Below are 27,166 nucleotides of genomic sequence, written 5' to 3'. Positions count from 1 at the left end.
TCTAATTTCCCTAAAGACTCACAACTTTCTTCTGTTTTTCCTCTCTAGTTTCTGTACCTTCTATACTCCTCAGTGGGTAGAAAATTGAAGCTCCATGCTAATATTTCTCAGAGGCAATCAAGTTCCTTTACAAATGGTAAACAGGTGGTTTCCTGGTAAACAAAAAGCTGTGTACTTGATTTATCCTGCAATCCAACAAAATGAAAGAGATGGCTTTTTATTCTGTACAATAGCAGAAAAACCCTTCTCACCAAACAATACTCTCCTCAATTTGTCTCCCAAGTTGAGGTGGATGGGATAATTGCCCATACAGACTGCAGTAACCATTAAGTAGGTTGCCCCCCAACCCCTGCCCTCTGATCCAGTGGTCATGTTTCTCCTCTGGGCCTTGGAAGGAGACCAATGTTCTGGTGTTGGGTAGGAAGAAGAGGGGCTTCCTTGCCTCTGCTTCACTGGGAGCCCCATCTGGTCATGCCTCAGGAAATGGCAGCCTCCAGGGCAGTCTGGCACATCCTCCTACCACTGAGCCAGGGGCAACCACAGGAGTAGCCTCTGTGTAGAAAGAGTGCTGAAGTGCCCATAATTTGCCTCTACGTTCTGTGAGATTTTTGGCCAATTAAATTAATGGTGGACTAAGGCCTCAGGAATCAACCGGATAGTTTAAAGAATGAATGAACAAATGAGGAATTATTTATTTAATGTCTACTGTGAGACATCATTCTAGGCACTAGGAATACGATGGTGAACAAAAAGGGAAAAAGTTCCTGCTCTCATATTCTAGAGGGGAGAGCAGGCAATAGACCAAGAAATACATAGCATATCAAGGGGCAGTAAAAGTTTGGGAGAAAGTGAAACTGGGAAGAGGGTGGATAGTGATGTTAGTACTCATTTACATAGGATGAGCAGGGCAGGCTCTGTGACCAGTGATGTTAGAGTAGGAATGGGAACAACGTGAGAGATGGAGCCGTGAGCATGCCTGGAGGAAAGATCTTTAGGTAGAAGGAAGAGCAAGCATGAAAGTCTGAGGTGGGAGTGTATTTTAGTCCATATCAGCCTCTAACTTCAGCTTTAAAAGAAGCAAAAAATTGCATATTTATTTCCAACATGTAAGTATGATCCCACATGGGTCAAAGGAGGCCCTGATCTTTGAGCAAATTATTTCATTGGACCTTAGTTTACTCACTTATGATGTATTGATAAATGCGCTAGATTAGGTTTGCTCCTTCTATAAGATGGAGTTTAGAGACTGCTTTTTGTTATGGGTACTGGGAGGCTATAAAAGCAGAGAAAATCTGGGATCAAGGCATTGTACATAGGGGTGGTATCTTTGTTGGCTTCCACCCTTTAACCTTCATATCTGGTAAAGGGACACTCAGTAATAATATTTGCTGAATGACCTTGAAGTCAGGAAGACAGATGAGGGATGGGAAGAAAATCTAAACTCAAGAATGAAGCAGGCACTTGGGAAGGAAAGGGCTGGGTGGTTAGATTTGATGACCTTTCAGGTCACGCTCAGTCCTGAGAATTTAGTTCAGCTCCAGGGCTTGTTTGATACAGGTTTTGATGTTTATCAAATTATATCAACATTTAGCAGCAGCTTAAAGCAGCAAACATTTATCAACTCACGGAGTTTTTAAGGGTCAGGAATCCAGAAATGACTTAGCGGTGGCTCAGACTCCCCTGAGGTTGTAGTCAGCTGCCAGTCAGGGCCGAAGCCACCTCAAAGCTGGAGCGGGGCTGGAAGACCTGCTTCCAAGATGGATCCCTCGTGTTAGCGGGGCCTTCAGTTCCTCACCATGAGGGCCTCTCCATAGGTCTGCTGGAGTGTCCTTCCCAGAACAAAGACCAAGATGAGGGTTGAGACTAGGGCGAGGCAAGCTCTGGCTCTGCACCTCATGATGGCAGCTAGCTTCCCCCAGCAGGAGTGACTCGAGGGAAAGAGCAAGCTGGAGGCAGCAGCACTTTATCCTATTAGTTGAAGGCCAGTCCTTAGGGTCCCACTCACACTCTAAGAAAAGAGTGTGTACGAGTTTGTGGACTTTCAAAAATTACTACATCCACTTTTTAGCCATGGGTGCCTCCTCAGGTTGTTATCTTTCCATCCTTGGAGTGCTCATTTTTAGCTCTTAGCATACTGTTCAACATATGCAAGGCATTCAGTTAGTGCTCATTCGTTTATCTAGGGGAAAAGGCTAGACTGGGTGAACAGAAGGCTGAATGGGTGGTCAGATGTTTAAAAACACCTGCTGCTGCTGCTGCTAAGTCGCTTCAGTCGTGTCCGACTCTGTGCGACCCCACAGACGGCAGCCCACCAGGCTCCCCCATCCCTGGGATTCTCCAGGCAAGAACACTGGAGTGGGTTGCCATTTCCTTCTCTGATGCATGAAAGTGAAAAGTGAAAGTGAAATGGCTCAGTCGTGTCCAACTCTTAGCGACTCCATGGACTGCAGCCTACCAGGCTCCTCCATCCATGGGATTTTCCAGGCAAGAGTACTGGAGTAGGGTGCCAGTCCCTTCTCCAAAAACACATGAACCACACCTAAGAAATCATAATTCAATTGATATTAGGTGAGATTGGAACACAGATACAATTTAAAAAAATATTTCTTATTGTGGTAAAATATAAATAACATAAAATTTAACATTTTAATCAATTTTAAGTGTACATTGACATTTAATGCATTTGTAACATTGTGTAACCAACACCACTCTCCATTTTTAGAAGTTGTTCATTACCTCAGACAAATTCTGTGCTCATTTAACAATAGCTCCTCATTCTTCCCTGCCTTCATCCCTGGTAACATCTGTTCTATTTTATGTCTCAATGGATTCACTTCATCTAGATGCTTCATATCCATGGAATCATGTAACATTTGTCATTTTGTGTCTGTATTATGTCTTAGCAAATGTTTTCAAGGTTCATCCATGTTATAGCATGTGCTGTAATTTCAGTACTTTCAAAGCTGAATAACATTACATCGTATGCATATACCACATTTTGTCCACTAATCCATTGATAGACATTTGGGTTGTTTCCACCATTTGGCTTCTATGCACATTGGTGTACAAGTATCTGTTTGAGCCCTTACTTTCAGTTTTGGGGGATGTAAAGCCAGAAGTGAAATTGCTGGATCATATAATAATTCCATGTTTAACTTTTTGAGAAACTGTTGTGTGTTTTTCAAAAGCTCCTCAGGAAATCCTGATGTGCAGCAAGAGTGATAAAGACTGATTATAAGTGAGGACTTCTAAGGAGGTTCATCTGCTGGAAGGGGAAGGACAGAACTAGGAGTCAAGGCAGCTCTTGGTAGTTAAGTCCATGGTATTTGTATCTGGGCAAACTCACCTCCAATATCACTTATGAAGTTGCCCCTGATATTAGAATAACGCTATGCAAGTCCATAATCCACTGTTGGCTTCTGCCCTTGGCTTCTTGTCGAAATTTCTGGAATGATTTCTGCATATGTGTCTCAGCTTCCACATGTAAGAACGCATGTCATGCCTGCTTTCCTTCTCTCTTCCTGGCATGTTAAAAAATGACATTGGTAATTTGGAGACACACTCTCTGAAGCTGCTTGAGTATAAACAGTTTTCTCCAGATGTGTGTGGGCCATGAGTTCCTGACCATGATGTGGTAACTGCTTTAGGTAAGCATTCCAGCAGTGTCCCTTGCTGTACACATCTGAGTTTTCTTATCAGTTTTTGAGTTCCTCTCAAGAGGGAGGGAAATGTCTGATATGATATGTCCGATATTTCACTTAGTCCCTTTGGATTCAGCTTGTCATTGCCAAGTTTTCTTTCAAGTATGTCAGCCTTTGTCATACCAGGAGAGCATTTTTTGTTTTTGTTGTTCTGGGCTTCAGCTGACAGATGTCAAGTGATGCTCTGTTCTGGGTGATAGGGGTGGAGACCAGTGAAAGAAACCATATGAGGTTTCCAGATGAAGAAATAATCTTACAATTTTTTAAAACCACAAAAGCAATCACACCAAGTGTGTTTGAATGCCCAAATCTTGGGGCAGGGAGACAGGAGGATTTGTGCATACATTTCTTTGCCTCATAAATTTGGTCAGTGGTTAGTGGGTGCTTTGAGGACAGAGCAATTTCTATTCACAGTTGAGGAGGTCATTGTGGAATGGCCCTTTTTGGTTCTTGTGTTTCTCTACTGCTAAATTTGGGCCATGCAGAAAAAGAGCTTCTAGAACAAACCAGGTTTCCATGACACATGAGCAGATAGCTGCTTTATTGGCCAGAGGCCATACTTTGTTGGGAACATTTAAAGAATCAGGCTTTTGAGGCCCAATGCAGAGTGGAAGTGCTTCCCAGGCAACTGTGATCTGGATGGTGAGGAAACAGTGGGGGTTCTGAATTATTCTGGCAATGTTTCCATGTCACAGCCACCCGAGAAGAGCAACTCTAGTCAGTTGGCTGCTGCTCTGCTTAAGACGTGGCCCCCGGGAGGCATCTGCTTCTTCCTGTCTGGCTTCCATTAAGATGCTGCTCTGACTCCTGATGCTCAAATCTCTTCCTAGAGTTTGGCTCTAGGCATCATCTAGTTTCTGCCTCTGGGCAGATTTCTAGCTTCTTGGTTTGCTCCACTGATTTTAGTTGCCCCTCTACTTCCTATCTGAGCTGGAACCACCACGTGAACACAGTTATTATTTCTGTCTCCCCATCATCACCACTAGGTTTTCCTTTCTGAGGGCCTGGATGCGTTAACTGTCAGAGTTCTGGTTGCGCTTCAGCTTTTGTTGCTCCCTTGGCATATGCTGGCCTGTTGTATTGATAAAACATCAGGGTCAGTGGCAAGGGCTGCAACCTAGAGTGGACCCCAGCCATGCCCCAGGTTCCTGGAGGGTGTATGGATGGGGACACAGCAAGTTGAGGAGCCCACATAGTCTAAGTCACTTCCAAAGTAGACTTTGGAAATCCTCTGGAGCTCTTCCAAGGAGAGATATTGTGTATCTCTTAAACGGCTTACTTTAAAAAAAAATTTAGAATAATTTTATTTCTTTATTATCTTCAATCATATTCAAAGTCTTGAAGAGTGGATATTTGCTGGTATTAAATAGTAGAATTTCAGTGTGTTGCATTGTTGACCATTTATACATGGATCATCTGTGTCACATGTTATATTTTCTATTGAAAATATGTAAGGGAATTCCCTGGTACTCAGTTGGCAAAGAATCTGCCTGCAGTGCATGAGCTCCAGGTTCAATCCCTGTGTTGGGAAGATCCCCAGAGAAGGAAATGGCAACCTATTCCAACACTCTTGCCTGGAAAATCCCATGGACAGAGGAGCCTGGCGGGCTACAGTCCATGAGACAACCTACTTTTGACATTTAAATGCACTAGCCAACTTGAAAGTGAGGAGAAGTGCTGGTTTTGAACAAACCTATAGCAAAGATGAAGAAAAATTTAAAACCACATAGTTATAAGAGACCTTACTGAGTATCTAGTTTGTCCACCTGTGTTGTCTCCTCACCAGATGAGAAAACAGGCCCAGACAGATCACAGAATGTCCTTAGTGTCATACAGCTTTTTACCAGTCAGCTTTTTCCCCTGGCTGGTTCTGTTCTTAAATTCTTTGGTCTTTTAAGGTCTTCAGGTCTTCTGAATTAGGGATGTTCTGGAGAGACCAGTTCAGTCAACCTCCTGTCATTATTTAAATATTTTAGAGGCTCTTGTATGAAAGTATCTAGAATTTTATATACAAGAGAGGCAGCTAGAGAGTGTCATGTTTCCTGAAGCTTGAGGGTCATAGGATTGTTATCAGCCCTATATGTAATGATATAAAACTTGGGGCTTGGAGGGCAACAGGCTGCATGATTTCTTTGGCAAGGAGGCGGTGTTAGAAGTCAGGCCTCTCTACCAGATATGCATGGTTTTTCTCCAGTCTATTGAGGCGGGTACTACTATCATGATTCTCATATTGTGATTGCTTTCTTTAAAACGAATTCCAAACTTCTGTCAGGGTTGGTCTAGGTCTGAACCAGGGCTTCCCTAGTGGCGCAGATGGTAAAGAATCTACCGGCAATGCAGGAAACGCAGGGTTGATCCATGGGTCTGGAAGATGCCCTGGAGAAGGGAATGGCTACCCACTCAAGTATTCTTGCCTGGAGAATTCCATAGACAAAAGAACTTGGTGGGCTACAGTCCATGAGGTCACAAAGAGTCAGACACAACTGAGTGACTTTCACTTTTTTACTTTCACTTTTTGTGCTGTGAACAAGTTGTATGACCTTGAACAAGTTGCTTTCTCTCTTTGGGCTTCAGTTTTTCTCCTCTGCAAAACAAGGAGAATTGTTTGTTTGGGGGTCCATGATTTTTAGGAGTCCATGATTTCATGACCCATGCAATATCAATAGCATTTACTGTAGAGTAACCTCAAACCCTTTTTAAGCACATCTTCAATTTCTACATGTCTCACAGCCTTTTTATGGCCAGGAATGTAACTGGAACCATTGGTTAAGAGTTAATTTCAGAATCAGAGGTTTTATTGCTCTTAGATGCTAGACCTACTCTGATTTTACTTTTCCCTTTTCTTGTTGCCTGTTTCTAATGGACCTAAGCTTCTCACTGCCATGTGCTTAGCGGAAAGAAAAAAAACAACCAGTCTTGAACTTCTGTCTTTGGAGGACTGACTGGGCAACAGTGGGAGGATCTCCATAAGGGAATGTAGTGGCTGATCCCATGAAGCCTGTCCAGGACATTCTGTCCAGTAGAATTTAAGGGGTCAGTGCACGAGAGCTGCATGGATATATTATGGTCTTCAGTCTATTTGGAGTTAACACCAGAGGAGCCTGGATTAGTCTAGATACAAATTTCTGCTAGACCAGAGGAAGCCTGCAGGGGTGTTTGGCTGTAGGCTTGGTTTCGCTGGTATCTCTCATCCGCAGTCAGGTCTCCTATTCCTCACCACTTGGCTTCTACAAAATTCCGTGAAACCAATGAGCTCTTTACTCACTGAGCAACCAGAGAAGCCTAATGAGGTCTGTACCAAGGTTCACGTGTGTTGACTAGTCACACCTCTCTGTTCCCACAGTGGACTGGAAAAATGACATGAAATACACCTATCCAAAAAACTGAAGGCTGAGGTGCGATACAGTCCTGGAGTCATTATAGTTGTTCTCCTTTACTCCAACAGTGGTCATGTGACCTGCCCGATGATTTGGCACAGCCTTGTAGTTCTTGTGAGCAATGAGGGTTGCTCTTCATCACAGACCTATAGCACTTAACTCCTCTTACAGGGGAATTGGGAAACAAATCTTAATCAGTCTTGCCCTGATTTTTTTTTTCTGTAATGTTCTACCAAAACAGAAACTTAAGAAATAGATCAAGAAAATTCATTAATAATCCCTAGAGCTAATCAGAACTATAAGTTTGAGGCACATCTTAGGTTTATTTCTTTGCAGAAGTATACATATATTTGCATATTTTTATTTATTTAAATTTGATTACATTTTCCACATCTTTAAAATATTTTTATAAACATGATTTTAATAAATGCATGATATTTTATGAAATAGATATGTCACAATTTGCTTAACTATTTCTCTAATGGTGGATGTTTACCCTGAATTGTTTTCAAGTTACTCTTGTTTAATTTGCTGGTATACATATTGCCAGTTTACCTCACCAAAGGTTTTTTAAATGTACACTTCCACCAGCAGTGTATGAGAATACTCAGCTCACAGTACACCATTATTGTCATTTTGCTATTATTGCAGATGAAGATCATTATTACCTCATTATTATTTTAATTTGAAATTCTTTGATAACCCATCAAGTTGGGTATTTACCATTTGAATCTTCTCATTTAGAATTTTTCTGTTTGCATTCTTTGCCCATTAATCAATTGGGATCTTAGTGTGTTTGTTTCATTTGTTTGTTTCTTGGTATTTGTTCTTTGCTTATAATCTGTTACAGATATTATTCCTTATTTATTGTCTTTTAATATTATAATTTTTGGCATTCAGTCTAACAGTATTTGCCTTTGTAATTTTTTGCTTTTAAATTTAGAAAGTCTTTACCCTCAAGAAATAAAGTATTGCTTTATCCAGATTTTCTTCTTTATTATTTTATTTTTAACATTAAGCTCTTTGATCATATTGAATTTCTTTAAGTGTAGGATCTAAATTGATTTTCCACTGAGTAGTTAACCAGTTCTTCCAATATCAATTTTTAAATAATCTTCTCCACTGATTTGTGATACTTCTTTTGAACTTTTTAATAAGGTTTGTTTCTGGCCTATTTGTTTTTGTTGTCATTGCTAATCTCTCTAAGGGGTAATGTTGGGATCAGTATGCAGTTAGGAGGTCAAGGGACAAAGAAACACATTAATCTTCCCTGTTAGCTTAACCACTTTTCCTCCCTTGTGGGGTATCTAAGGAAGGTATAGGCACAGAGGACAAGCAAATTAATATTTTATTATTGGCTGGGGTAATATACTCTACACCCTAATATGGATGCTCCAGTTGTCTCTTGCTGTATAAAAACCACTCAAACTTAGAGGCATGAAATAGCTACTTTATTATGCCTATGGATTCTATGATTCAGGAATTAGAAAGGGCACTTCAAGGATGTCTTGTTTTTCTTCCATGATATGGAGACTTTAGCTCAGCTTCAGCTTCAGCTTAGAAGACTCAAAGGCTGGGAGAGACTGATGGCTGGAGATGGAATATTCTGAGTGATTTGTTCACTCACCTGCCTACTGATTGAAGATGGCTGTCAACTGGGATCTCAGCTGGAGCTTCCAGTTAGAATACCTACTTGTGGTCCCTCCAGGTGCCTATGTGGGCTTCCTCACACTGTGGTGGCTGAGTTTCAGGAGTGAGCGTCCCTGGAGAACCGGGCAGATGTTTTACTACCTTTTATGGTTTTGCCTCAGAAGTTATTGCCATTTCTGCCATAGTCTCAAACCTGTCCAGATTCAAGGTGATGGAAAGAGTGTCAAAGTTGCATTGTAAAGAGAGCATGTGGGATAGGAGATCCTGCTGTGGGCATTTATGAATGAGGTGCATTGCCATAGCAGGAGACTTTGACAGGCTGGGCTAGAATGTGAGGCTTAGGGTATCTCTCCTGCTTGATACTCTCTTCTCTCGGATACCCACATGGTACATTGCCTCAATAACTTTAAATATTTGCTCAAAGCCACTTTCTTAATGAAGTCTCTCCTTATCACTCTATTTAAATTTGACCTCACCCACATCTTGGAACACTTTTTTTACCCTTCCTTGATTTATCTTTTCCTCAGTAATGCTTATCATTATTTAAATGCAATCTCATTAACTAAGTTATTATGTTATTATTTTTTAGTTATCTCTTCTGCATAGAATATTGCCTTGACAAAGGCGGAATATTCATCTGTTGATGTTTATGGGCGTCTCATAAGTGCTTAGAATAGTGACTGGTACTTAGTAGGTGCTCCAAATTATTGAGTGAATTAATAGATGAATGAAGGGCAGGGGCTCCTCATCCTTCTCCTTTTTCCGGCCATCTTACTTCTTGGGGCTCCTTTTGAAGCCAAAGGAAACAACCAACCCATCTGTTTTCCTTCCTTTCCCTGGCTCCTGGAATACATACTGCCGCCTTCCTGCTGTAACACTATAACCGTTCTGCTCACTGCTCCCTCCATAATGAGTAGTCCTCAGTCTGTTCCAGCTGAAGCATGAGGAGTACTCTCCATCTGGGCCTCCCAGGTCTCTTACCTGCTTCCGCCACCCTTGCTCTTCCCCTCAGGGCCTATGCCTTCTCTGTCCTCACCCCTCAGTGGGAACTAAAGGCACTGCTGCCTGGGTAGCTGCCTGTTCCTCCATCCTCACCAGCTGTGACTGTGTCACCTCCTCCTTCCACACTCCGCACTCAAGCAGCCCTAGGATGCTTTGTCCTCAGGACAACCCCGGGAGGCGGGAAGGCCAAGTTTGGAAGCCTTCATTTGTAAACGAGGAAATTGAAGAGCCAGTGTAGTGAAAGAGCTTGCCGAGGTAACAACAGTGGCTAGCGCTCAGATGCTTTCACCTGGAGTCCTTGTGCCTCCACTTCCCTTTGGTGTGGTGATGGTTTTACTCTGTGACTCTGGGTCACTTCTCAGGCTCTTTGTGTTTCAGTTAGGGCTTCCCTGGTGGCTCAGCCCGTAAAGAATCTGCCTGCAATACAGGAGACCCAGGTTTGATCCCTGGGTCGGGAAAATCCCCTTAAGGAGGGAATGACTACCCTACTCCAGTATTCTTGCCTGGAGAACTCCATGGACAGAGGAGTCTGGCAGGCTTCAGTCCATGGGATGGCAAAGAGTAGGATACAATTGAGCATCTTAACACTCCTTCACCTTCAAAGGGAATTACAAAACATCCTAAGTCATAAGACATTTGTAAGCCCTCAAGTTGTCAGGGACGAAACAGCATTATTGCAATTCATCGATCAGCTGAATAGCACGAGCAGAACAACAAAATGGTTGAATACCTCTTTAGGATAAGTGAACCTTGTAATTTGATCAGATCACCTTGCAGAAATATCATTCTGACTATACTTAATACAGAAGCTACATACCAAGCAAACGATGCTTTTGGTGATGGTACTTCTCCTCCAGCTACCTTCAGTCTGGACAACATTTCCTTAGAGTCTCTCTCTTTTTTTTTAAGGACTAAACTTTTTTGAAGGGATGTAAGGACACAAGAAAATAACTTTATTTTGCCTTCTTTGATGTTCTCATCTGAGTTCTGGGCCTCAGTGAAACGGGGACTATTTTCTAGAAGGTTCCCCTTCGACCTATCATTCTGCTGCTGTTCAGTGGCGTGTCCTGCAGGATGTAGAGTGGGCTGCAGGCTCTCTCTATGTAAATATATTAATCTTTCTACTGCCCTGGAAATTGTCATGTAGTGCCAGCCAGATAATGAATTTTGCTTTCAAATATTGAGCCAGTGTATGTATTTTCGCCAAAAGGTAGAAACTGGCTTGTTTGCAAGTGGCAAACATGCCTAGGAATGCACAGTTGTGACAGGCACCCTGGGTTTCCATTACACACTGCTGCCTATGAACCACGGATCAGGGAGAGCAGAAGCAGAGAGCTCCCAGGAACCACACCAGGGTGCCTGGTACACTTGTTTTGCCCACAGAGCTGTTGCAAGAGTTTCGGATTTTCAGACAGGTGACTTGTACTCCACGTGGCATATTTTCGATAGGTCTTTAAGAACTTTTTCTTCAGTCCCTTCTTTGTTTCCATCTTTGTTGACTGCTTTAATCAAGTAGTTCTTTTCATCTGCAAACTAATTCCTCTGCATGTAGATTCTCCCTAGTCCCTGGTAAATCTGCATATCATAGTGATCAGCCTGGGGTATAGGGATGTAGCTCATAAGTTAGCCTGTAAATAGAACTGGAGTTTAAGCTCCTTATTACCATAGAAATTAAAAATTCTTCCACTCCCATGTAGTTTTGGTCCTTAGACAAGGTCCGCTAAACCTGCCAACTCCTAGTGGGCTGTGAAAGCCTTGTGCATGCCACACACTGAGCTGGCATCTCTCTGAAAGGTGGAGATGCTGCCAGCTCCCCCTGCTCCACACACCCACAGTGTGTTGCTCATCACACTGTCAAAAGCCGCTCTGTAGACATGAACAGGTTTTGCTGCCCTTCCTTTCACTCCAGTTACCAGAGAGTTGGAGTGAGTTCAGTTCCTGGAGCTGAGATAGAGATGGGAGATGACATGGAGGAGGAAGACCCCATCTCCTGAGAATCCGGGTGACCTCTTTCCACTTCCTGAAGAGCAGGAGTGGGAGAACACCCCTACAGCCTCCAGGCTGCTCAGAGTCAGGCTACATTTTTTCCCCACATCCTTGTCTTTCTATGCCCTGAGAAGAACTTTGATGTTGCTGTGTTTCCAACAATAGTGGAAACAATTGTTTATTTTTCAAAAAGTAAAGAACTAGTTTACTGCCAAGCACTAGGCTAGATGCTAAGGATACAATGCTGAATAGATTGGTCCCTGCTCCCAGAGAACTTTGGGCCCTGGGGAGAGACACCTTGATCATCCAGAGACCTGGTTTCAAGTTCTGAGTTCTCTCTTACTGGCAATATGACTTTGGACAATGATAACTATGTCAATAACAAATTTAACTTGTATTTTGGAGCAGTGGCATATACTAGGAAGAATAATAGGTGATTTCACACACATTATCTATTTAAGTGAATTTGTCCCTGCAACCCTCAGTTTCTGTATACTAGACAGACTTTTTGCCAGCCTAGGTTTCCCTTCACACAGTCCCCACCCTCACGCTCCCAGGGCCATGGTCGTGATCTAGGGGTGGATATCTGAGCAAAGATGGGCCAACAGTTTCTTATCCTGGCACCTGGGGGTAGGAGTGAGTTGTGTCAGGAGCGAAAAAAAGAATGTGAATGAATCCATGAGTATCTGGATATGTGAATTGTTACATATCAAACTGAGGAGTCGCTGAGGAGCAGAGGAAGTCAGTTCACAGATGAAAAAGAAATAAAGCAGATTGGCAGAAAGGTGGAGATGAAAGAAGGTGAGAAGGGTTGTGGGAGTTTCCCAGGCCCAGGTACCAGTATGCTCTGGTACCAGTGTGCCCAGCTCTTTGCCTGTTCATGAGCTCTCTGAGATAGCCTGAGTCCTAGCAACATCTTCGCTTTTTGGGTGAAGGTAGTAAGAACTAGCACTCTAGCCATTGTAACAAAAGTCCTAAATAGTGCATTTTTTTTATGAAAGGAGAATTATTGTCAGAGTTAAATGATACCATGTGCCTGAAGACACTTTAAGGATATGTTTGAAATGCATGGGATTATTGGATGATGAGGATGACCATGACGAAGGCAGTGATGAGGATGGTGATGATTACTGTCATACAATCTAGACAAGTGAAATTCTCTGTAAGGTGTAAGATGACAGTACCAATAGAGGTCAAATAATGCTGGTATTACTTGATGTTGGGTGGAATAGATAAGAATTTGGTGCTGGACCCAGTGGCTTCCAGGATGATGTAGGAGCTGATCTAGGTGTTTGAGTTCAGTGAGGAAGAAGCTTGCTCCAGGGAAGCAGCTGCATTTCCTCTTGAAAGTCTCAGGAATTATTGTCGTAGATCTAACAGAAAGGGTCTCCCTCCCAGCTAGGAAAGGCAGGGTGTGTTTCCTCCTTCTACCTCTGGCAACCCTAACTCTAACCCCACTGCCTTGAAAGAGCTCTCGCCAGCTGCTCAGTAAGAGTGGGGGCTAAGTAGCAGGCCCGCTGAGTGCACATGCCCTGAAAAGGTCACTTTAAAGTGGTAAAGAGGTCACAGTCATGTTGAGTAGATGTCATTGAATTAGCCACCAACTCTGCCAATTTAATTGTCAGCAGCGGAGTTCTGTCCTGGACTGTCAGGCAAACCCATTGAACTTAGTAGCATCAAGCCAGAGTGTGGCTGAGAGGACTCGGCTGACATCTCTGACATTTTTGATGGATATCAGCCCTGCTTGACCTCCAGTGTCCTTCAGGGTTGAGGATTAGGAGGTGTTTGTTGGCACAATGTGACTTGCATGAACTGCTGGCTTTATATATATTCCTTCCAGGAAAAACACTGTAATTTCTCCCAAGATGGACTTGCCCTCTCAAGCTACAGATTCTCCCATTATTAGAGACACCCTGGCACCTGGGACCATTAGAGAAATGTGAAGCATGATTTTTTTCTCCCAATCCAATGAATTTAACCTCTTCTCTTTTTGTTCTCTTTGCTTTTTAAAGTGAGAGAATATATGTGGTAAAGTGCTGTGCAAATATATTGCTTTATTCAGCACACATATGTATTGATAGACTGTGTGCCAAGCTCTGAGTTATGATTTATCAATGCACTAGAAAGAGAAAGACATTTTACTTAGTATCATGAGACTTGCATTCTAGGGGCAAAAACAGAGAAAAACACTATGCAGAAAAGCAATGAGAATAATCGTATATTGAAGTGAGTGTTGTGGAGGAAATAAACCAGGGGCAGAACTAGAGAAAGGCAAAAAAGATCAGTGCTTAATTCAGGAGGTCAGGGAGTACTCCTTTGCCAAAACCCAAAAGAGAAGAAGGAGCCTGTTTTCTAGAGAAGAGGAACATTTCAGATAGAAGAAACAGTGTGGGCCAAAGGCCAAGGCAGACTAACCAGGTGTGTTCAAGACATGAAATATGGCCCGTGTAGCTGCAGCGTGACAGATGATGGAAAGACTGGCAAGAGTGGGTAGCTCGGGAGATGAGCACAGACTCTTGTCCGGCGCACATGGTTTTGTTTGAATCTCAGCTCTGCCGATGAACTAGCTAAATGATCTTCTGCAAGCACTTAATTACTCTGTGCCTCAGTTTTCTTATCCGGAAAATGGGAACAATAGTATGTATATCTTGGGTTATCATAATTGCGGAAAGGGATAAAGCATTGTTTCTGTCCAAGTCTTCTGAGAAGCAGATGCCAAGACAAGATTACATGTGTAACAGATTTATTGGGAGGAATGCCTTGAAAGAAAAAGTAAAGGAAGCCAGAAAAAGTGGTTGGTTTTCAGATCTTGATGCAGGTCTGACATCTACAAAGGCAAGCAAGTGGAAGGAAGGCATTCCAATAAAGATTTGGCCAGGCCAGAAGGGAGCCCTTGAGCCAAAGCTACTTGTTGGTAGACTCTCACCCCTCAAAGGACAGGGCTGATAGTAATATTATTATATCACTGCTTTTCTCAGTCATTGTCTGGCTGAAGCATGACCTTGCTATGGAGCCAGAGGAATGGCTGTGAGGCTTTTGGTCAGCTGTACTCCTGTAACAGGAGATCTGAGCAGTGCATTTTCATGGCTGCCAACAGTATATAGGCCTTAGTAGACCCTCTAGTGCATAATAGATGTTAAAATTAAGTGTAGATTTTGCTAATAAATTATTACTACCAAGAAATCTCAATAATAACTGTTGTTATCTTGTTTTCTTGATTTTTTTTTTCTCCTCTGCCTTGACTTTTCCATAGCCAGCTGGTAGAACTTCTGGACGTTATCCATCCTCATGGGTGAGCAAAGGCATTCCTAATAAGAGAGAGCCGGTAGTTGCCATATGGTGGGATTTGAGAGACACTAATAAAATTGTTTGTTGTTATTTAGTCACTAAGTCCTATCTGACTCTTTTCCAAGCCCATGGACTGTAGCCCGCCAGGCTCCTCTGTCCATGGGATTTCCCAGGAAGAATACTGGAGTGGGTTGTCATTTCCTTCTCCAGGAGATCTTCCCAATGCAGGGATCGAACCCAGGTCTCCTGCGTTGGCAGGTGGATTTTTTTACCACTGAGCAACCAGGAAAGCCCTCCAATAAAATTACCTTTTCTTAGCAACAAAAAACCCCTCACATTACCAGAAGTTCCATCATTAAAATTTCTTCCTTTGGATAGGCCACGGCTCCCAAAGGGGAAGATTTCGAAGGCTTATCCTTGTCATTCTTTCTCTCTTTTTTCCTTTTCCACTATTTGGAATATTTCTTAACCTCTGCTTGAAATTCTCACCTTCCTTTTCATGAGTCCATGTTGTTTTGAGTCCTTTGTTAACCCTTCTCCCTATCTTTTAGTCCATATCTCTATTCTCTGCTGTCCTTTTTTTCCTCATCCTTCTCAAAAGAACGTTATGGCTCTCTTAACACACTTTCCCTCAGGAATCTTCCCTGACTTCAACTAGTTACAGTTTTACTTTTTCCTTTCTGATTTGGATGCCTTCTATTTCTTTTTCTTGCCTAATTGCTCTGGTTAGGACTTCCAATACTATGGTGAATAAAAGTGAGGGTGAGTATCCTTGTTTTATTCCTGATCTCAAAGGAAAAGTTTTCACTTTTAACTGGTGAGTATGATGTTTGCTGTGGGCTTGTCACATATAGTCTTTATTGTATAGAGGTATCTTCCCTGTATACCCACTTACTGAGAGTTTTTATCATAAAAGAATGTTGAATTTTGTCTAATGCTTTTTCTGCATCTATTGAGATGACCATTTGATTTTATCTTTCATTTTGTTAATGTGGTGTATCATACTGATTAATTTGTGGATGGTGAACCCACATTGCATCACTAGAATGAATTCCCACTTCATCATGGTGTCTGAACTGGGAACATGATTGTCAAAAGCAATCTCTTTTATCTCTTCCAAATTTCATATCACATCTTTCAACTTCCTATCACATCTTTCAACTTCCTATGGTCATTTCTTCTAAAAGAAGCCCTCCTACAAAGTCAGTCTTAACATGACCAAACCATCTGGCCCTCCCCTTAGTCTTTTCCCACTTCTGGATTTCCTGTTCACTCAGGCTGAAACTTTGGTCACTTCCATCTTCTTGTTCACTTGGGCTTGAAATTTGGGGTAAGTCATGTATGACTTTCCCCTCATATATGACTTTCCCCTCCCTTTCCCCTACATTTCTAGTCACTCTTGAATCTTCTATTTATTTTCTCACAAGTGATTACTCTCTTCTTGCCAGCTTCTCTGCCATTATCTTAATTCACGTTATCTTCTTACTACTGTGGCCTCCTCCCTGGTCTTTTTGCTCCCTGCCTCTCTTCCATTTATTTGGAACTATCTGTTGTTTATTTAATACATACAGTGAAGTCATGTATTTAAAGGTTTTGAAATGGTTTGTTTTCAACAACTTCAACCTTCTTTACACACATCTCTAATGCATAGGTCTGGCTCTTGAGTGAACAGAGGCCGATTTCATCTCCACGGTCTTTCTTGCAGTCCCAGCCTGGATCCTACCCAGACTTGACCACTTGTTGAACAACCTGTTGTCTACATTGGACCCTCCAGACCCTGCATCTTCTTGTCACTCCAGTTACTGTCTATAGGGCTGTCCTGTCTCCAGTACATCGCCCCTCTAGTGAGACATGGATGCTCTGCATCCTGCCCCATCCACTCAAGTTGTTAAATAAAACAAAGTGGGCATTTCCTGTGAATGTCAGAAAGTTCAACTCCATAAGACCTATTGTTTCTATGTAACCCCCTGTTAACACATAAGAGATACTTTGTGAAAAGGATAGTTCAACTTTGGTTTTGAATTATTACCTCAAGGGATGTTCCTCATCTTTAATTATATGCTGTTATCCATAAAATGTTAGAGCTCCTATGATTCCACTTATGTAACATTATTAAAATGAAAAAATTATAGAGTTGGAGAACCAATTAGCAATTGCTGGGTGTTGGGGATGGGAGTGAAAGAGAGGTGGGTGTTATTATAAAAGGGCAACACGAGAGATCCTTGTGGGGATGGAAATGTTCTGTACCTTGACTAGTGGTGGTGGCTACAGGATGTGATAAAATTGCATGGAACTAACCGCACATACATGTTCACGTACGCACACACGAGTATAAGTAAAACTGGCAGAATCTGACTAAGACGGCTGGATTGTATCATTGTCAGTATTCTGGTTGCACTGTTGTTAGTTTTACAAGATATTACCACGAGGGCAACAGGGTAAAAGGTACCCAACAGGATCACTCATTATTTCTTAACAACTACATGTGAATCTACATTTACCTCGAGATAAAAAGTTTAATTAAAAAAAATGTTAGCACTCCTAATTCTAATTCTCAATGGTATTTGTTGAACTGAACCATTTATTCTTTCAGCCAGTTCTGCCTCGTGGGAGTAATAGGTTTCATGGGGTTTTGTTCACTTAATTAAAGATGTTTCCACTTACTTTCTAAAATATCCCTCTGCCTTTAGTTTCTTCAGTGTTCTTATTTTTATAATTTATAATTCTGTAGACATCACTTATACCTCCCCTAGTGCTCTTGCACATGGACTGAAGAATCCCAATAATTTAGAGTAACCCCCGTGTTCCTTTTACTGTTGAAACTGCTTGTCTCTGGTTTCCCACCTGTGAATCTTTTGCTTTCTAAAGTGTCAGGGATCAGATCACACTCAGCTACAGCCCAATGGTGTTTGTACCATGATTTGGTACAGTCAGAATGAGATCTTCTGTTTGGTTTTTATTTTCCCTTTTCCTTTTTTCCTTTCCTATGTTTTTGGCTATAGAAACACATTACATAGAAGCCTTTGGGGTCCAATCAAGGAAAGACCCCAAGATGAATTGCATGGGTTTTAACTGAGAACTCTGAATTCTTAAAGTTGGGAGAAAACTCCTCCTCCCACTTTCCCCACCTAATCACATAGTCTCAGAGGATCCTGTGATTTCTTCTCATCCATTTGCTGATTTAATACCCCAAAACCATATCATCTGCAGTATGTGAACATGTATTACACATCCATATTCTCGGTAATTTATAAACAAGTAAATAATCTTGAACCCAGTTCTAATCCCACAGAGATGCACATTCACACCTTCTAGATGTTTCCTACCTCAGGTCAGGGTTCTGAGTTTGCTATATACCATCCACACAGTTCTCTGCCCAGCACGTGCAGTTACATGAGAACAGTTACGATTACCTGGCTGAAAGGTAAAACTAAGAAATGCAGTCTAACTTACTATAGAATCCTAGAGGCAGAAAAGACGTGAGGTCACCTTATTTCCAGTTAAGCATTCCTTCTAACTCATGAACTTCACTTGTTAGACATTCTTTCTTGTACTGAGTTCTCAGCTGTGTGCCCTCAGGAGGGACACAGGCCCTTCTACCTATGATGCATCTCTGCAAATTGAAACCACCGTCAAGGCTGTATATTGTCACCCTGCTTATTTAACTTCTATGCAGAGTACATCATGAGAAACGCTGGACTGGAAGAAACACAAGCTGGAATTAAGATTGCCAGGAGAAATATCAATAACCTCAGATATGCATATGACACCACCCTTATGGCAGAAAGTGAAGAGGAGCTAAAAGCCTCTTGATGAAAGTGAAAGAGGAGAGCAAAAAGTTGGCTTAAAGCTCAACGTTCAGAAAACGAAGATCATGGCATCTGGTCCCATCACTTCATGGGAAATAGATGGGGAAACAGTGGAAACAGTGTCAGACTTGATTTTGGGGGGCTCCAAAATCACTGCAGATGGTGACTGCAGCCATGAAATGAAAAGACGCTTACTCCTTGGAAGAAAAGTTATGACCAACCTAGATAGCACATTCAAAAGCAGAGACATTACTTTGCCGACTAAGGTCTGTCTAGTCAAGGCTATGGTTTTTCCAGTAGTCATGTATGGATGTGAGAGTTGGACTGTGATGAAGGCTGAGCACCAAAGAATTGATGCGTTTGAACTGTGGTGTTGGAGAAGACTCTTGAGAGTCCCTTGGACTGCAAGGAGATCCAACCAGTGCATTCTGAAGGAGATCAACCCTGGGATTTCTTTGGAAGGAATGATGCTAAAGCTGAAACTCCAGTCCTTTGGCCACCTCATGTGAAGAGTTGACCTATTGGAAAAGACTCTGATGCTGGGAGGGATTGTGGGCAGGAGGAGAAATGGACGGCAGAGGATGAGATGGCTGGATGGCATCACGGACTCGATGGACATGAGTCTGAGTGAACTCTGGGAGATGATGTTGAACAGGGAGGCCTGGCGTGCTGTGATTCATGGGGTCGCAAAGAGTCGGACACGACTGAGCGACTGAACTGAACTCTCCCTTCTGTCAAAGGGAGACAGATAACATCACCAGTCCTTCTTTACCCACTTAAATGGGAGGTGTGATTTGGTGAAAGCAGCCTGATGGTGGATTAACATTCATCTGGGTTCAATATCTGTTCCTGTACCTACTAGCTGGTGACCTTCAGCAAATTACTAACTCACCCTCAGACTGCTTCTTCACATGTAAAATCCATCTCAATAGATAGGGGAGAAGTAAGTGAGGACCTGTATGTAAAATGCCTGGCACACAGTAGATGCTTTCAGTATGACAACTTACATTACTAGCAGTAGCTGTAGTAATTTACTGAACACTTATTATGAGCTAGATGCTGTACCGAACACTTTATATGCAGTATTTATTTTACTCCTCACAACAATCTTATGATCAGTTCAGTTTAGTCACTCAGTTGTGTCCGACTGTGACTCCATGGACTGCAGCATGCCAGGCTTCCCTGTCCATCACCAACTCCCAGAACTTGCTCAAACTCATGTCCGTCGAGTCGGTGATGACATCCAACCACCTCATCTTGTGTCATTCCCTTCTCCTCTAGCCTTCAATATTTACCAGCATCAGGGTCTTTTCTAATAAGTCAGTTCTTTGCATCAGGGGGCCAAAGTATTGGAGTTTCAGCTTCAGCATCAGTCCTTCCAGTGAATATTCAGGACTGATTTCCTTTAGGATTGACTGGTTTGATCTCCTTGCAGTCCAAGGGACTCTCAAGAGTCTTCTCCAGCTCTATTATAATTTCCTACTTTACAGATGAGAGATCTGGGGCTGGGTTAAGTCACTTACCCAAGGCCGCATAGCTGGAAGGTGGTAGAGTCAAAATTCAACCTCAGATTTTCCTGATGCTAGAGGAAAGAGTCCTGACCTACAGCTCCATGTCATCCGTTTTCGCCCTACCTCTATCAGAGAAGTTCAATATATTAATCAGGCAGTCTCCTCACATCTTTCTTGGAATGAGACGGCATATCAGTAAAGAGAATATGCATATTTTAACTGGAAGGAGTCACAATACCTCTCACTTGATGTCTGTGTAATCATGAATTTAAATTAATGTCATCTGAATTAATGGGGTCACACAGTAAAGAAACAAAACATGATCTTTAGGGTACTTTTGATTTTAAAATTTGATGATTCTACACACATAGAAAATTACAGGCAAATAAACAACTAAATAATTGAAGAGCTGGAAAGACTAAACAGTTTTGATGAGGATTGGCCTAGGACCTGTAGAGCCATGGACATGCAAAATAGGTGGGGCCTCTATTTTTTCCAGTCCACTTAGAGCGAGAACCAGAACTTGTAAACTCCTGCAACCACTTATTTAAGGGAAGCAGGGAGACTTCTGTCAGTGTGTTGATTTCTACTAATTAATTTTTAGGAGCTCTTCTGTTAATTTTTTCAAAAGTTCAAGGATGTGATCCTTGAATATTGACCAATTAATTAAAGGTTATATATGAGCCTAATTAATCAAGATTCTTATCTTTACATTTCCTTTTTCCCAGCAGCGTGAGGCAGCAGTCTCTTCACAGCAGAAAGAAGAGGGTAAATCTTCCATTGTTCTCAAGAAATGAGGATGGCACTGCATAAACAGATGGGTCACTTGGGCATATAAGTGCAGCTTGCGCGACGTGAGCCCAAGATTCAGACTGACTTAGGCATAAGTCTCTTTAACTGTGGGCCTTGCTGTGTTCAAGTGTGGAGAGGAAATGATGATAGCCTTACTATAGGGTGACTGTGAAGAATAAACGTCATAATGTATGTTAAGGGCCAAGGTGCCTGCTCCTTCATTGGTTCATTTCATAAATATTTATTGAGCCCCTTGTATCCCAGGCCCATGACATGCACCAGAATTAGAGTGAGCTACACTGTTTACAGGGAAAATAAGGTAGGTTTTTCCTGTCCTCTCAAGGACTTCCAGTACAATGAAGAAGACAGACCAAAAAAAAGTCACAAATAAAATAAATAATTACAAAATATGATAAAGGGCATGGAAAAGAAAAAGAACTATAAAAATGAATATGCCAGGGGCTAGAGGGAAAGGGAAATGGGAAGTTGTTGTTCAATGGGTATAAATTTTCAGTTACAGACGATAAATTCTGGAGAGCTGCTGGACAGCACTGTACCAGTAGTTAGCAATCATGTATTGTGCTACTGCTGCTGCTAAGTCGCTTCAGTCGTGTCCCACTCTGTGCGACCCCATAGACAGCAGCCCACCAGGCTCCCCCATCCTTGGGATTCTCCAGGCAAGAACACTGGAGTGGGTTGCCATTTCCTTCTCCAATGCATGAAAGTGAAAAGGGAAAGTGAAGTCGCTCAGTCGTGTCTGACTCTTTGCGACCCCAGGTACTGTAGCCTACTAGGCTCCTCCGTCCATAGGTTTGCCAGGCGAGAATACTGGAGTGGGGTGCCATTGCCTTCTCCTATGTATTGTGCAGGACTGTTAAATTTTGTTAAGAGAGTAGAGCTCATGTTAAGTGTTCTTAGAACGGTAAAATTATATATATGTATATGCTTAGTCGCTCAGTCGTGCCCAACTCTTTGCAACCCTATGGACTATATAGCCTGCCAGGCACTTCCATCCATGGGGATTCTCCCAGCAAGAATACTGAAGTGGGTTGCCATGCCCTTCTCCAGGATATATATATATATGTATATGTATGTATGCATATGCGTATATATGTACATACATACGTACATGATATCAGTTCAGTTCAGTCGCTCAGTTGTGTCCGACTCTTTGTGACCCCATGAATTGCAGCACGCCAGGCCTCCCTGTCCATCACCAACTCCTGGAGTTTACTGAAACTCATGTCCATCGAGTCGGTGATGCCTTCCAGCCATCTCATCCTCTGTCGTCCCCTTCTCCTCCTGCCCCCAATCCCTCCCAACATCAAAGTCTTTTCCAGTGAGTCAACTCTTCGCATGAGGTGGCCAAAGTACTAGAGCTTCAGCCCAACCATTATTCCTTCCAAAGAAATCCCAGGGCTGATCTCCTTCAGAATGGACTGGTTGGATCTCCTTGCAGTCCAAGGGACTCTCAAGAGTCTTCTCCAACACCACAGTTCAAAAGCATCAATTCTTTGGCACTCAGCCTTCTTCACAGTCCAACTCTCACATCCATACATGACCACAGGAAAAACCATAGCCTTGACTAGACAGACCTTAGTCAGCAAAGTAATGTCTCTGCTTTTGAATGTGCTATCTAGGTTGGTCATAACTTTTCTTCCAAGGAGTAAGTGTCTTTTCATTTCATGGCTGCAGTCACCATCTGCAGTGATTTTGGAGCCCATATATATACATGTGTGTATATATATAAACTAGTGTCAGTTCACTATACATATATACGTCACTATACATATATATGTCAGTACATAAATACGTACACATATGTATACATATATAAACTAGTGTCAGTTCAGTTCAGTCGCTCAGTCACGTCTGACTCTTTGAGACTCCATGGACTGCAGCACGCCAGCCTTCCCTGTCCATCACTAACTCCCGAACTTGCTCAACTCATGTCCATCAAGTTGGTGATGCCATCCAACCATCTCATCCTCTATTTTCCCCTTCTCCTTCTGCTTTCTGTCTTTCCCAGCATCAGGGTCTTTTCCAATGAGTCAGCTCTTTGCATCAGGTAACCAATGTATTGGAGCTTCAGCTTCAGCATCAGTCTTTTCAATGAATATTCAGGACTGATTTCCTTTAGGATTGACAGTTTGACCTCCTTGCAGTCGAAGGGACTCTCCAGAGTCTTTTCCAACACCACAAATCATCAATTCTTCAGCATTCAGCCTTCTCTATGGTCCAACTCTCACAGCCATACATGACTATTGGAAAAACCATAGCTTTGACTAGACAGACCTTTGTTGGCAAAGTAATCTCTGCTCTTTAATATGCTGTCTAGGTTGATCATAACTTTTCTTCCAAGGAGCAAGCGTCTTTTCATTTCATGGCTGCAGTCACCATCTGCAGTGATTTTGGAGCCCAAGAAAATGAAGTCTCACTGTTTCCATTCTTTCCCCTCTACTTGCTGTGAAGTAATGCTATTGGATGCCATGAGCTTTGTTTTTCAAATGTTGAAGTTTAAGCCAGCTTTTTCACCCTCCTCTTTCACTTTCATTAAGAGGCTCTGTAGTTCCTCTTCACTTTCTGATATAAGGGTGGTGTTATCTGTGTATCTGAAGTTATTGAAATTTCTCCCAGAAATCTTGATTCCAGCTTGTGCTTCATCCAGCCTGGCATTTCTCATGATGTACTTTGCATATAAGTTAAATAAGACGGATGACAATATACAGCCTTAATGTACTCCTTTCCCAATTTGGAACCAGTCTGTTGTTCCATGTCCAGTTCTAACTGTTGCTTCTTGACCTGAATACTGGTTTCTCAGGAGGCAGGTCAGGTGGTCTGGTATTCCCATCTCTTTCAGAAATTTCCACAGTTTGTTGTGATCTACACAGTCAAAGGCTTTGGCATAGTCAATAAAGCCAGAAGTAGGTGTTTTTCTGGAACTCTTGCTTTTTCTGTGATCCAATGGATGTTGGCAGTTTGACCTCTGCCTTTTCTAAATTCAGCTTGAACATCTATAAGTTTTCAGTTTGCATACTGGTGAAGAATTGCTTGTAGGATTTTGAGCATTACTTTGCTAGTGTGTGAGATGAGTGCAATTGTGTGGTAGTTTGAATATTCTTTAACATTAAATCTATTTGTCATTTCTACCTTATAATCATAAAGGACTTGATTTAGGTCATACCTGAATGGTCTAGTGGTTTTCCCTACTTTCTTCAATTTAAGTCTGAATTTTGCAATAAGAAGTTCATGATCTGAGCCATAGTCAGCTCCCCATCTTGTTTTTGCTGACTGTATAGAGCTTCTCCATCGTTGGCTACAAAGAATCCAATCAGTCTGATTTCGGTATTGACCATCTGGTGATGTCCGTGTGTAGAGTCATCTCTTGTGTTGTTGAAATAGGGTGTTTGCTATAATCAGTGTGATGTCTTGGCAAAACTCTGTTAGCCTTTGCCTTGCTTCATTTTGTACTCCAAGGTCAAACTTGGCTGTTACTCCAGGTATCTCTTGGCTTCCTACCTTTACATTCCAGTCCCCTGTAATGAAAAGGACGCCTTTTTTTGGTGTTAGATTTAGAAGGTCTTGTAGGTCATCATAGAACCATTCGGATTCAGCTTCTTTGGCATTACTGGTTGGGCATAGTCTTAGATTACTGTGATGCTGAATGGTTTGCCTTGGAAACAAACAGATCATTCCGTCATTTTTGAGATTGCATCCAAGTACTCCATTTTGGACTCTTGTATGAGGGCTACTCCGTTTCTTCTAAGGGATTCTTGCCCACAGTAATAGATATCATGGTCATCTGAGTTAAATTCACCCATTCCAGTCCATTTTAGTTCGCTGATTCCAAAAATGTCAATGTTTACTCTTGCCATCTCCTGTTTGACCACTTCCAATTTACCTTGATTCATGGACCTAACATTCCAGGTTCCTGTGCAATATTGTTCTTTACAGCATCCGACTTTACTTCTATCACCCATCACATCCACAACTGGGTATTGTTTTCATTTTGGTCCTGTCTCTTCATTCTTTCTGGTGTTATTAATACACTCTTCTCCAGTAGCCTATTGGACACCTACAGATCTGGGGAGTTCGTCTTTCAGTGTCATTTCTTTTTGCCTTTTTATACTGTTCATGGGGTTCTAAACTTGTGTATTTAACTATAAAAAAAAGTGTGCACATACCACTCGTGAAGGAGCTCATATTAGTAAAACATTTCAAATATTGCCTGGTACAGAGAAAGTGGTAATCAGTGGGTGTCAGGTAAAATAAATGTGTATGAATATAGGGCTTTATTCTAAGAAAATAATCATGGGATGTGCAAAGATTTAGTTGCAAGGATATTTAACTCAGGGTTATTAATCTGAAGTTGTAAACAACCTAAATGTTAAACAGCAGATGACTAAGTTGCTGTTATTTGTTGTTCAGTCACTATGTCATGTCTGACTGCTTGTGATCTCATGGACTGTAGCACACCAGGCTTCTCTGTCCTCCACTATCTCTTGAAGTTTTCTCAGTTTCATGTTCATTGAGTCAGTGATGCTGTTTAACCATCTAATCCTCTGCCACCCTCTTTTCCTTTTGCTTTCAATCTTTCTCATTGGAAAAGGCCTGGATGCTGGGAAAGATTGAAGGGAAAGACTAAGTAAATGATATTAATTTGTGAAATAAAAGAGAACCCAGGGAGTGTTAATATAGATTTTGCATGTAGTGAAGGCTCTGAGGATATGAAAACTGATATATGAAAGCTGAGAAAGACCCATCCTGTTCAGGTTGAGTGGGGGCTTGGGAAAAGAGGAGAATTTTCTGGTCGAGGGAACAGTATATACAAAGGCTGAGAGGTGGGGAGAAGCCGAACAAGTTTGAAATATGACCCCCAAGCAAAGGGAACACAGAAGAGGCTGGGGAGCCAGGCAGGGTCTGATATTGCCTGATCTTCAGGCTGTAGGACTGAGTTATTTAAATGAGTTTATTCCACACAGTATAGATGAAAAGCCATTGAAAAGCTTCAAAGTGGGAGGATGGCACAATCTGATATACATGTTAAGAAAACTGCATAGATGGTTGCGTGGAGGATGAATGGGGAGGTGGGTAGGGGTGTGGCCAGGAAGCCAACTGAGAGGCCGCTGGACCAGCATAGGTGAGACATGATGGCAGCTGGGCTGGCGTGGTCCAAGTGCAAAGAGTGAATGGGTGGCTCTGAGATACTGTTTGGAGTCAGAACCAACAGGACCTGTGACAGACTGGGCATCCAGTGAGAGCAGGTAAAGAGTTAAGGGTGAAGCCTGAATTTCTGGTTTAAATAATAGGAAGAACCAAGGTGTCATTTACAAAGATGGGGAAGACTGGTTTGTGAGGAGAAAAAAAATTCAGTCTGAATATGTTGGATTTCTTTGAAGTATCTAAGTGGAGGGATCAGACAGACTGTGGAAGCATTAGCATTGGAGGTATAAGTTTGGAAGTCCTCAGTCATATTGACAGTGCTTATAGTCTTCATCAGTAAAAGTTGCTTAACATTCCCACTTAATAATAGCAGCCACAAGTTTATGCGTTTTCTCTATTTTGTTCTCAGTTCCAGCTGTCAAATATACCCATTAGATTGTGTACCATTAGGAACTGTAACTGAGTGACTTAGGACAGGGAGAGTATTTATCGAGGAAGGTTCCAGAACTGTTGGAAATCTCTGCTGGGAGTCTGCTGCTCCAGTCCTGACTCCTACAGCTTGGATTTGAGACATCTGTCCTATGGTGTGAGAGACTTTCTCCACATTTCAGAATGAATCAACAGGCACTGTCACACTCCTTGACCCATCTTGGGTGGCCAGTCTTGGTGAACCTAGGTGATGGTCATTGAGGCTGCCAACCTGATTACAGCCAGATTTACAGCCTGATTTACAACCAGAGGTTAGGAGGCCACATAGATCTCACTGCAAAGAAGGTTCACAGCTTCGCCTCTGACACACCCCATCTGCCTGTCTTATTGTCACCTGGGTGGAAAGCTGTGATGCTGAAGGAAAGGTGAGAAAGTTTATGAGTTATTAATGCATTACT

At 42.1% G+C, this 27,166-nt stretch overlaps 1 protein-coding gene across 1 annotated transcript in view; it reads left to right on the top strand.

Moving 5' to 3' along the window:
* The window catches only part of ALK (ALK receptor tyrosine kinase), a 741,252-nt gene that overhangs the window by 68,562 nt on the left and 645,524 nt on the right, over nucleotides 1-27,166 (top strand). The window lies entirely within an intron of this gene.

The sequence above is a fragment of the Ovis aries genome, chromosome 3 (assembly GCF_016772045.2).
Source record: "Ovis aries strain OAR_USU_Benz2616 breed Rambouillet chromosome 3, ARS-UI_Ramb_v3.0, whole genome shotgun sequence".
Classification (NCBI taxonomy): domain Eukaryota; kingdom Metazoa; phylum Chordata; class Mammalia; order Artiodactyla; family Bovidae; genus Ovis; species Ovis aries.
This window is presented reverse-complemented; position numbering and strand designations above follow the sequence as displayed.